The following is a 9,237-nucleotide window of genomic DNA, read 5'->3' as shown; positions in this document are numbered from 1 at the left end:
TTGTGATATTTTCTGCAGGATGATGTGATATATTCTACTGTAGCCCATATAAACACCACCAGACCAGCACCCAGAGCAATGGATAATGGAGATAATACAGAATATGTCAATATCAAACTAAATTAACAAACCTGAACACACACACACACACACACACACACACACGCACACACACACACACACACACACACACACACACACACACACACACTCTTTTATTGTATGGGAGCCAATGAACTGTTATGTTCTTCTGTCTTGGTTTCAGTGCTGTCTTTGTATAATTTGCTGTATCTATTGGTAATTGCTAATTAACTGCTAATTAGTTATTTCAGGTGTGGTTTCAGACTGGCATAAGTTAGGAATTGTAGGGGGAGGACTAACAGTGACAGGGGCAGGACTAAGACTGATAACATTACAGTGTAGCCACTCCAAGAACCAGAGTACTTGTGTTTCATTCCTTTTGATTTTATCTTCTACTTGGGAAAGGAGGCTAACTGCTAAATCTAAATGTTAAACGCTGTAAACGTCAATTAAAATGTTTTCAGTCTGTAACTATAATTGTGATTCCTACAAGTATCATTTCCTACAAGTATCATATGTCTGTACAATAATAAAAACAATTTATTATGTTTTATTATATTATGGATTTTTTCAGCAGAATGTTTTTTCTTCATTTTATTTGTGTATCTCTGTTGAAGCATTTTTGGATATTTAATCTTTAAATTGTAGCACATTTTTATGTTAAGCAGGTCATTTTATAGTCAAATGCCGTCCCTTGTCTGTACGCATCACTTCCACTGTGAGAGTCTATTGCTGTTTCATAAATAAAGAGCCAAAGCAGGACAGAGAGTTGTGGTTTCTGTTTATACCCACTGATGACCACATACATCATGAAGGTGTGTGTGGTGCAGTTCACTGACAGCAGTTGGATGTCACTGTCTGTTACTTTCTCTTTAGGACCGGGGTTGAACTCCAAAGTAGAGCAGATGGTTCTGCAGAATTGTACACAGTGTGAAACCAGATCAGTGACATGGAAACAGTCTCACTCAGACTCGAGCAAAAACACCAAATGTGAAAATCACCTTTTATCCCAAACAGGCGACTCTGGTCCAGTTCTTGGTGTGAAAGGGTTTATATGTAGGCTGGTCATAGGAGGTGGTTGCTTAGGGCAGTAAAGCTGCGTTGAAAAGGTTCTGCAAAGTGAATTTATTTTGCTGTTGTAGCTGAGGCAGTTGGCTTGCTACAGCTTTATATGACATTATTACCTATATAGTTATACTAAAATATAAATATTAGGAGTGTAATGGTTTTCATCCCAAATCACCCCATACACATTACAGTTCACTGTATGCAGTCATACGGAGAGTACACGGTAGCCTAAGTGTGAAGGCTGATGAACATAATGTGGAATCAAACTTCACATCTGCGATTTCCACTCCAAACCTTAGGATGTAATCTATTAGCAAGTTAGCAACATGCTAGGCTAAATGTAGCTCAAGCACGTTAGTGACATTTACTGAATCATTAACACTATGACCTGTTTCTTTCAAATCACCTGTGTGGGAAAGTTTCCCAGTGACCTGAGTGGTGGACGAGGACAGTGTGTTGGTGTTGTAAGGTGTGTGTGCTAAAACACATGAACATGCACATTCAACAGCATCACCCAGATGTGCCAGATGTGTTTGTTGCTTTTGTCCTGTTGCACCAAACAGTGATGCCTAAATGGAGTGTGAAGAATATCTCTTACAAGTAAGGTGCTTTTCAGGATGTGGAACTTGGAATCTTCTTCATATATGTATATATAATATCTGAAGAAGTTATATTTATTTCTCAGGTGGTTATTAGTAATGAGTGGAAATGTGCTCACTTGTTTATTTCTGTTTATTTATTCCTCACTTGGTTATTCTGTGTATGATTCAGCTCTTGGTCACTACACACTTGATCAGGAAGGCTGGACAGCCCCCACACACACACACACACACACGACCATGCTACTTGTTGAGATTCATGGGCTTTAAGTTCTACTGTGATCCATCTCTGAACTTCATGGTTTAATCAGTAATTCACTAATTAACTCAGCAGGGATTCTGAGGAACAATGTCACATTCACTCCAGTGACACTGATGTTTCAGAGAAAGCTAGATGCTCGAGGATAAAATGAAATGTGATTTTAATCAGAAAAGGATAATCCAACACAGTCAAACTCAGGCAAGGATCAGAACCAGTACTATAGGATAAACAGAACCAGGGAGCATCACAGAGAGGAACTAAAGTCCAGGTTGAAATCCAGAGAGACAAAATATCCAGGCAGACAAATCCAGGAGGGGCACAAAATAGAAGTAATCAATCAGAAATAGTTCAGAAATACAGAAAGCCAATATATAACATTTACAACATTTAACTCACACTTTTATCCAAAGCAACTTACAGTTATAATTGAATACAATTTAAGCGATTGAGGATTAAGGGCCTTGCACAGAGGCCCAACAGTGGCAACTGGCAGCTTTCTAATTACTAGCTGAGTACCTTAACCACTGAGCTAACACTGCATATCACTCCATATGCACAGACATTACTTCCACTCTAATGACCTCAGCAGCTTTCTTCATTTAACCAAGCGTTTGGGTTTCCGCAGGATTATCAAGAAATGAGATACTCCGCTGTAATCTGTAAAGGCATTGGGAACGCAGCACACACTCAGGTGTGTCATACTCTGAACAGACTGATATTAAATGGTCAATTCATTTAATTATTCTTTTGTTGACATATTAATGACTCACTAGCTGCATTAAAGCCATCCGTTCAGCAGCACAGGGGGATTAAGTCCATATAACTGCAACTTCCTAAACAGAGTGTCACATGAATATGACATTTTTGAATGGTGTATCATAATAAATCAAATCAAATTTATTTATGTAGCGCTTTTTAAAACAGAAATTGTCACAAAGCAGTGTTACAAATGTCCGAGTCCAAGCCCCCAGTGGCAAGGAAAAACTCCCTAGAGCATGAAGAAGAAACCTTGAGAGGAACCAAGACTCAAAGGTGGGGCCCATCCTCCTCTGACCGACAACAGTCACCACAATAATAACAATTTTAAGACAAAAGTAAAAAACTAATAATAAAATTTAAAAAATAAGCAATTAATGTCTAGTCCAGTTTTCTAGATGTCCTAGTCTTGTCCAGATGGAGTGCATGTGTCCGAAACCCATCCCGCAAGAGAACGCCCATCAACGTCCATCAAGTAGTTGGCTGGGGTGGAGGTGTGATGGGCTACAGCAAGGGACATCAGGGGGTTGAGGGAGTAGCCATGGCAGCTGAGATGGGTGTAGGCTCAATGACATCATGGCATCAGGGGTAGGTGTACTTCGGCAGAAAGAGAGACTAAATTATTAGGCGTGCCCAGGTACGAGAGTGTGTAAATTAGGGACTGTTTCTTAGTGAGAATGCAGTGTTTCTTAGTGAGAATGCTTGTGAGATTTAATTATATCTCCACTTTGTTTTATTCACAAAAGGTGACTTTGCAAAAAATGTTTTTGGTCACACACTTAGAAACACACATACACACACACACACACACACACACTCACACACACACACACACACACATGTTCATATATAATTAATGAGGTTCTGACTGGGTCATCACCTCTTGTTTAATCTAATTTAATGAGCAATGAGAGACTGGTGGTTGAAAAATCAGGGTTATTCCACTAAATATTGATTTTGGAATTATTATTTTTATTATTGTTGTTTAAAAATTAATGTAAACTTGTTTTATTTGCATTTTTGAGGTCTGCAAACAGTGCATCATTTTTGTACTTTGACAATATTGATAATATTTGTATTTGGAAATTTGGGAAAAATGTGTGAACCCCTAGCAAATCATGTTTATGAACTACCAGCGAAAGCCTGTGTGTGCTTTCTAGTCTGTCAGTCTAAACAGAAAACACAGTGTGAGTAGGAAACAGGTTTGTGCAGGAAACAGCTCCACCCTGTGGCCACACCATGCATGTGCATTTCACAGGGACAGCAGCTGGGTCAGAGTGGGTGTGTGCGCTGTGAAGTGACGTTATAACAGAGTAACAGCAAGTCTTCTCAGGACCCACGTAGCAAGTTCAAGAGGTTTTATTGTCATTTCAGCTATATACAAGTACACAACAAAAACGAGACAATGTTCCTCCAGGACCATGGTGCAACATAAAAACAACAGTGCAACAGACAACATGCTACACAAGTGCAAACAGTCCAATATAGTGCAAAATGTCATTAAATAAACATTAAATAAACAATAATGTGTTTGGTTTTGTGAAACTGCTGATGAGAACATTAAAGAACAGAAGAGGTCTGGCCAAGCTCATTTGATCCCAGTTCCTCTCTGCTGGGTGGACATTACGGTCTGTTGGACTGAAGTACTGCTGAGAGAGTTCTGGAGTCAGTGTGTGTCCACAGTGGTGGTGGAGTTCTGGGTGTAGAGTTGTCAGTGCGTGCTGGGAGGTCAGTGGTGTTTTCAGTTTGTGTTTTCTCTTCACTGTGCTTCATCTCACTGAAGGTGAGTGTGAAATTCTCTCTTAATGCTGAGTGATATGAAACTACATTTTATATGAAACTGTACATTTATGTGTGAGTCGGTGAGTCTTTCTCATCTTTCCTCTCATCAGAATTTGATTCAATGTTTGTTTCACAAATAATCATTGGTCACTCCTGCATTTTGTGACTTAATTTTAAATACACAATAAAGCTTCAAAAGGATTATCCTGATTACCTTAATTTACTGTTTAATTTATATGTTTCTGCAGGCTGCACTCTGGTAAAGAATAGAAGAACATTACATATCCGAGCACATGTAGGAGACTCAGTACAGCTGCCCTTTTCCTGCACTGAACCACACAGCAGACCTGAGAGTTGTTTTGTGAAATTCATAGAATGGTGAATGATTAGTTTTCTTTGAGCTGTTAGTCACAGTTTCAGTTCCCACTGCTTCAACAAGTGATGGCTGCAGAGCTCCATTTTTTAAGGCCTGCTTTTGTGATGCGAGGAGGTAAAGCAGGATGTGAGGAAGAGTCATGTTACACACAACAAACATTTACTGTGATACACAAAAGACATCTAAGTGGTTAGCAGGCTAACCGGGTTTAAACATCGACAACACTTATACTCAGACACAAGACTTATATACATGCATACTAATGACACACAATAAGGAGCAGGTGTGAAACACAGGGAGGGCATAGCCATACGGATAAACACACACACACACACACACACACACACACACACACACACACACACACACACACACACACACGTTTGGGGGGAGGGGCCGTACCATGACAGCTTTCCTAACAAAGGTTCACCAACCCCAGGAAGGAGGCAGGACGCAGGAAGTGTTTATCTGGGCAAACCAAGAATTAGAGTTATAACATTAGTGTAGTTAAAATCACTTGCAGACTTACAATGAACCCACTTACACAAATATGGTAGTCAGAAAATGTAAACTGTGCACAAAAACTGTAAACTGTAAACTTGTACAGCACTTTCTTAAACCCAGTTTATAAAGAGCTTTACAGGGAATAGAATGAATAATAAAGCTTATTACGTCCTGAGATCTCTCATCTTATTTGCAAAAATGAAAAATGAAAATAAATGAAAGTTGAACAATTTAAATAATACAATGCAAAATTAAATTAGGAATTAATAATTTAAAGTAAAAGGCAATTTACATGATTAAGTGATTATAAATAGACATAGCACATTATAAATAAGAAAAGGGAAGACCTTACACACAACTACTTAACGCATTATGAATGTTCAGAACATTTTGCATCCATCAAGTCTTTATGGGCACTTGTAATACCTTATAGTATTATTTTAAAAAATATTTTGTAGTCTACTTTGAGTACACGATTTAAAGGATTAAAGGGTTAAAAGTTATGATTTGAAGCTTCAGTGTCTCACTCTGTCTGGATCAGAACTGCTCTTTAAGGATAAATCCTGCATGAGTTCACATGCCAGCGTTTCTCCAGGATCGCTCTGATGTGCTGCACTCGTCTGTAATATTAAAACAAAGTGAGAGAGCAGTGCAAGAACAGGTGACTCGAGCACTAGATAATGCTTCATATCAAAAAGTCAAAGATGAATGCTCATTGGTGGTGTGATTTTGTGCAGTAATACATTTATTCTGTTTTGTGAAAATAAGATAAGGCATTAAAAAACAAAAGTACTAAATCAGCGAAGGTTTAACAAGGATACACATTGTCACTGATGCAAAATGCCTCCGTCACAGTATCCCTACTGTATTTCTTTCTCAGTAGCTCCACCTAGTGGAGGATTTAGTGCTGGGTAACCTTGAATGAGTATGCGCAAATACAAATACAAGATTTTTATAATCCATTCATATTTTAATAAAACTGATGAAGATCTTAAACTGAACTGCTGGCCGAGCCAAAGACTGTCAGATGAAGGGTTTTTTTTTGTTTTTTTTTTTTGTTTTGTTTTTTGTTTTTTTTATAAAGAATCTAAAGTCATCTAGTCAACTGACCAGACAAACCGTTACACTGATAGAATTCAGCTGGTTACTGCTCCAGGAAATTTCTCTCTGTTCATATCTGGTCTGACTAAAGAGGACTGGGGACAGTACAGGTGTTGCATCAGCAGTCATCATCTTATAGAGGTCAAACTCCAAGTAACAGGTAAACCAACCTCTTGTATATTTATAGTATGCATGAAATGTTGACTACCCTTAGTGACTGGTCTGTACCAATAACTATCGTACTATGAATAAAAATACAGTCAACTAGACAAATATGGAATGCTATTCTCATCTAAAATATGAATCTGAACCCACTGATGCAACACTAATAGATCACAGACCTGAAACACTCAGAAATAAAATATGACATTCTGTTTGTGCTTTATTTTAATCCCCCCATATTTAGTCCAAGGTGCCTGGGTCATGTGGTCAGAAACTGACCAGTGATAAAATAGTGGATCTCTAACACAAAATATTCATGGAAACAGATAGGCTGTACTTTCTAACTGTGGACATACTAGGTGTTTCTTTTAGAGTATAAACACCCTGGATTTGTGGCTGACATGAGGCATATAAAGACATTTAGATTTCAGCTCTGGTTGTTTGAGCACCAAGTTTCAAGAATCATTGAGAAAATACACTGCCTGACCAAAAAAAGGTCACACACTCTAATATTTCATTGGGCCGCCTTTAGCTTTGATTACGGCATGCGTTCGCTGTGACATCATTTCCACAAGTAAGTCACAACATTTATTTGTGTCCAGAGTTGCATCAATTTTTTCCCAAGATCTTATATTGATGATGGGAGATTTGGACCACTGTACAAAGTCTTCTCCAGCACATCCCAAAAATTCTCAATGGGGTTCAGGTCTGGACTCTGTGGTGGCCAATCCATGTGTGAAAATGATGTCTGATGCTGGTGAACCACTCTTTCACAATTTGAGCCTGATGAATCCTGGCATTGTCATCTTGGAATATGCCCATGCCATCAGGGAAGAAAAAAATCCATTGATGGAATAACCTGGTCATTCAGTATATTCAGATAGTCAGCTGACCTCATTCTTTGGGCACATAACGTTGTTGAACCTAGACCTGACCAACTGCAGCAACCCCAGATTATAGCACTGCCCCCACAGGCTTGTACGGTAGGCACTAGGCATGATGGATGCATCATTTCAGCCGCCTCTCTTCTTATCCTGATGCACCCATCACTCTGGAACAGGGTAAATCTAGACTCATCAGACCAAATGACCTTCTTCCATTGCTCCAGAGTCCAATATTTATGCTCCCTAGCAAACTGAAGCCATTTTTGCCGGTTAGCCTCACTGACAAGTGGTTTTCTTAAGGCTACACAGCTGTTTAGTCCCAATCCCTTGAGTTCACTTCACATTGTGCGTGTGTAAATGCTCCTACTTTCACTATTAAACATATCCATGAGTTCTACTGTTGTTTTTCTATGATTTGATTTCACTACACGTTTAAGTGATCGCCGAGCACGATCATTCAAGATTTCTTTCCGACCACATTCCTTCTTCGAAGATGATGTTTCCCCGCTGTCCTTCCACTTTTTAATAAGGCATTGGCCAGTTCTTAACCTGATTCTAGTAGTTTCAGCATCTGCTTAGATGTTTTCTCTGCTTGATGTATGCCAATAATTTGACCCTTCTGAAACAGATTAACATCTTTTCCACGACCACAGGATGTGTCTTTCGACATGGTTGTTTAACAACTGAGAAGGTACTCACTGCATCAATTAGGGTTAAATAACTTGTTTCCAGCTGAAACATAATCACCTATGCAGTAATTATCCAATGGGAGGCTCTTACCTATTTGCTTAGTTAAATCCAGGTGGTGACCTTTTTTTTTTTGGACATGTAGTGTATGATTCACAGTATTAAGTCCCACCTCTTTGTATCTGCAATTATTTGATTCTCTCACAGAAAATGATTGATTTGTATTTAAAAGAAAAGGCAATTTGCTTGCTTCAGAAAGGAAACACTGCACCTACAGAGCCCTGTAGCCTCAGACTAAGCTGTTGTATTACCACCACTGACACACAGCAAACTGACACACAGGAAACTGAACATTTCTGCTTGTACAAATTGTAAATCCATCAGTTCTGTAGTATAAAATCTAAAGCTAAATGTACAAAATACATAACAGCCCTGAACCCTCATTACTTATAACTGATCACACTTTGCTATTCTTGCAGAGCCTCCATATAAACCTAGAAAGCCTAAGAGAGAGTAATAAAAAAATGATTTATTGCTTGATTTGTTTTGACCCTCCATATATATATATATATATATATATATATATATATATATATATATATATATATATATATATAAATGTAATTGTGAAATATTCAAGTGATTAAAGTAAATAAAACTTCCGAGTCTTAAACGAATACGTACCACCCAGTCTTTAATGTCCGCTCCGCTCTGCTGCCGGTCATGTAGTCATACTCAAACTTGCGTATGGGTCTCGGGTGTGTGTGTGTGTGCGTGTGTGTGTGTGTGTGTGTGTGTGTGTGTGTGTGTGTGTGTCTCTCTCTCTCTCTCACTCACCCACTCATTCACCCCTCCCACTCCCTCCCATTGGTTGATTCTCTAGAGGTTACTCCTCCTCACCCCCCCCCTCCCCCCAACATGCAGGAAAAACTTTCTGACAAAATATGATATAAGGTGAAAAAAAAAAAAAAACTC

This window comes from Electrophorus electricus, chromosome 2 (assembly GCF_041902795.1).
Source record: "Electrophorus electricus isolate QZ-2024a chromosome 2, ASM4190279v1, whole genome shotgun sequence".
In the NCBI taxonomy this organism is placed as follows: Eukaryota; Metazoa; Chordata; class Actinopteri; order Gymnotiformes; family Gymnotidae; genus Electrophorus; species Electrophorus electricus.
Note: the sequence above shows the minus strand (reverse complement) of the source record.